The 3624-nt window shown below is 51.4% G+C and overlaps 1 long non-coding RNA gene across 1 annotated transcript; it reads right to left on the bottom strand.

The window, feature by feature from the left end:
- Positions 1-209: 209 nt before the first annotated feature.
- LOC123333126 lies at positions 210-2630 on the bottom strand. The gene is made up of 3 exons (XR_006640906.1): positions 2531-2630; positions 1084-1197; positions 210-786 (listed from the first exon to the last, which is right to left on the bottom strand). It is a non-coding gene; the product is annotated as an uncharacterized LOC123333126 (long non-coding RNA).
- Between the last annotated feature and the right edge of the window lie 994 nt (positions 2631-3624).

Genomic DNA, 3624 nt, shown 5'->3' with positions numbered 1-3624 from the left:
TAAAATTTGCCTCATTGTCCCAAATCAGCAGTTTTGTGACTTTGGCAGATTACTTCCCCTGTCTGGTCACCCAAAAATCTATATATGAAACAAGGGGTTACACTTTCTTCTGATTCTTTCATTCTCCTAAGGCATAGGGAGAACCCCAGCTTGCTCAGTGTCGTGGTCCACGCCTGGGTTGGAAAAAAATTTCCAGACATGAGGCAGAATGAGAGGAGAATAGAGTTTATTAGAGCAAGAGACACTGTTAGAACAGAGATCTGGCTCAAGGAAGAGCTGATCCCTTTCGTGAACTAGTAGCCAATTTTTATAGCCTTACGACAAAGAAAATTCCTACTGGAAGGGTGGCATTAGGTGATTGGTTAGGATGTTATAGGGTGGATATTTTACCATATTAATATGAGAGTCAGAAAATGACCAGTTTAGGTCAGAGGATGGGGGCTCATGGCAACAGTTGCTATGGGGCTCGATCAGTTCTGGAGGCTTTTCTCCTGTGGCCTTGGTATGAGGCTGTATACATATGACCTTGGTGTAGAGCTCCACACTCAGGTCACAGGAGAGAGAAGGCCCTGTGGGCTTCCTGGAAGAAGCAAGGCCTGAACCAGCCCTGAACGATGCATAGGGATTAAGAAGAGGGCATGGAGGGAAGAGCGAGTCCAGGTGGGGTCCCAGCATCCTCTGTTCTGTTGAGCTTGGAGATGGACTCATGGAATCTTGCGTCCATCTCAGGTCAGCCAGGATGCGAGCTGCATAGTCTTCTTGGACAGCAGGTCCCAATTGTCCAGCCTAAAGGACAGGAGAGACTTTAGGGATTTCTGGACCTCACAGACTGATGCAGTAACAACGCAGGACCTCTACCGCCTTCCTCTGTTCCCCTTCAAGGGAGTGAAACTCCTGTCTTTGGAAGTAGGTAAGAAGAGATTGACACCTGTGAGCAGGGATCCTGTCCCCAGGGAGGGAGTGGAACCAGGTGGCACCAAACACTGTGACTTTCTGGTTCTAATAAGTGAGATTTTGGCACCAATATCACCTCATTATGCTCTGATTTGGAAGCTGAAGAGATTCATTCATTGACTCACACACCAGTTGACCAGATGGATCCCTGCTTGGTGCTGGGCACTGTGCTGGATGCCAGACATTCAACAGTGAGCAGATAGTAATGTCTCCTGGAGCTGACACTCTAGAGGGAGACAGGAACTAGAGAAATGATCACTAAATAAACAGATATGTACAAATTTGGACAAGGGCTCTAAAGAAGTACAAGAGCTCTAAGAACATGAAATGTTTCAACCTTTGGACATGGCTGGGGAGAAAGTTTGCCAGAAGAAGTGACGTTTGTGATGAGATATAAAAAATCAAGGGCTTCCCTGGTGGCTTGGTAGTAAAGAACCCACCTGCCAATGCAGGAGACGCAAGTCTGATCCCCAAGTCAGGAAGATCCTCTGGAGAAGGAAATGGCAACCCGCTCCAGTGTTCTTGCCTGGGAAATCCTGTGGGCAAAGGAGCCTGGTGCAGTTGCAAAGTCCATGGGGTTGCAAAGAGTCAGATACAACTTATGACTAAACAAAAACAATCAGAGGTGAGCAGATGAAATTGGGCGAGAAGGGAAAGGCATTCCAGGCAGAAAGTGAAAGTCGCTCAGTCATGTCCGACTCTTTGTGACCCAATGGACTGTCCATAGAATTCTCTAGGCCAGAATACTGGATTGGGTAGCCTTTCCCTTCTCCAGGGAATCTTCCCAACTCAGGGATCAAACTGAGGTCTCCCGCACTGCAGGCGGATTCTTTACCAGCTGAGCCACAAGGGAAGCCTGAGAATATTGGAGTGGGTAACCTATCCATTCTCCAGGGGGTCTTCCCAACCCAGGAATCGAACCAGGGTCTCCAGCATTGCAGGTGGATTCTTTACCAACTCAGCTATCAGGGAAGCCCCCATTCCAGGCAGAGGGAACAACATATAAAAGGCCCCATGGCGGAAAGGAACATGGAACCACTGAGGCCCTCCCAAGCCAGTGGCTGGTGCACAGAGCACGAAGGGAGAGAGGAAGTGCGTGTGTTGAGAGGCTGCCAGGGTCCACGGGGAGGTTGTCATGAGAGGGCTGTAATCAGGGACAGGCACCCTAACCAGCCAAGCTCAGGGCAGAAAAAGGATGGGAGGACAGGAGATCGGGGAGCAGAGGCTGGGAGCATATCTGTGGTTCTCCCTGGCTCAGCTGGACAGCTAGGGGGTTGAATCTGAGCAGGTACCACTGTGGGGCCTTGCCTCCTACTCCTTCCTGGAGACCCAAGGAGACCCTGGTGCCTCAACATGCAGGCGGGGGACTGAGGGTGTGTGGAGGAGACAGCCAGCCTTTGCTATCCTCATCACAGCTTGTGACAGGCAGTCAGGGGCAGGCCAGGGCCCCCAACATGGGCCGACTGTCATACTGTTGTCACTTGGGGACCTTTCACATAGAATAAGATTTCTGCTGACCTCGGCCACACGGTATACACACACACACACACACACACACACACACACACACACACACTTGCTTGCTTCTCTTGTTTGCACATGCAAAGGGAGCTTTTGGAAAATTGTCACCGGAGGCCATGGCTGACTTTTCATCCCAGTTCAAGTGAAAAAACAATCCTCCACCACTACGTGCTGAGTTCTGACCTGAGGAAGAGATGCACAGGAAGAGAGATTCAGGAGCCTAGAAAATGTCCAGCCCTCCGAGCTGGTACTTCCACCAAAGTTCTTAACCCTCACTATGACTCCGCCAGAATTAGGTGTCTTGGTGTGGCAGATGGGAAAACTGAGGCCTGCGGATGGGCGGACACAACTTGCTCAAGGCCACACTGCCAGAAGGTGGAGAAGATGGCTTTAGCCCATGCCTGTCAACTGTGCCGTCCAGGGCTCACTTAGATTAAGCCCAGCCGCTGACGGGGACTCACAGGAAAGGACTACAGGACTGGAATCACATGAGACAGAGAGAGAGCAGATAGCTGGCTTGGGAGTGAAAACCCTGGGCAGAGAACGGACAGAGCTGGGCTCCCTCCCTGACTGACACCCTGGCCTTGGCTAATCAGTCACACAGCAGCTCTCTGCCTCGGTTTACCCATTTGCGCATCAGGACCCACAAGGAGGGGTGAGGATCACGGAGGGAGTGCATTTCCAATGAAAACAAAAGCCTGGTACAAAGCGGTAGATGGTATTGTCAGCATCATTATTACTGTCATTAATAATAATGCCTGTAATAAATCCCCAAGCTGCCAGATCACGTGCTAAATAAAACGGTGACTACTAATTTCCCCTCACACTTGTCCGGTGCTCTGGGCTCCTCCAGGCTTCTCCCATCCATCATCCCTCTTTAATCATCCCACAGCCCGCCCTCTGAAGGAGGCCTGGGGTAGGGGCTCCAGGAGCCCAGGCCTCAGGGATCAGCCAGTGCCACCCTCTGTAATAGATGGAGACCTGAGGCCAGGGAGGGAGGGACTCACCCAGGATCACCCCAAAAGGGGGAGGAGGAGCTGGGACTTGGGCCAGCTTCCTGATTCTAAATGCAAGCTGCCCACCTCCCACCCCCACCCACCCTCCACCCCCCATCCTCACCCTACCCCCACCCCAGTTCATCCAAAAGAA

The sequence above is a fragment of the Bubalus bubalis genome, chromosome 4 (assembly GCF_019923935.1).
Source record: "Bubalus bubalis isolate 160015118507 breed Murrah chromosome 4, NDDB_SH_1, whole genome shotgun sequence".
Lineage (NCBI taxonomy): Eukaryota > Metazoa > Chordata > Mammalia > Artiodactyla > Bovidae > Bubalus > Bubalus bubalis.
The sequence above is the reverse complement of the archived record's forward strand: the minus strand, read 5'-3'. Positions and strand labels throughout refer to the sequence as shown.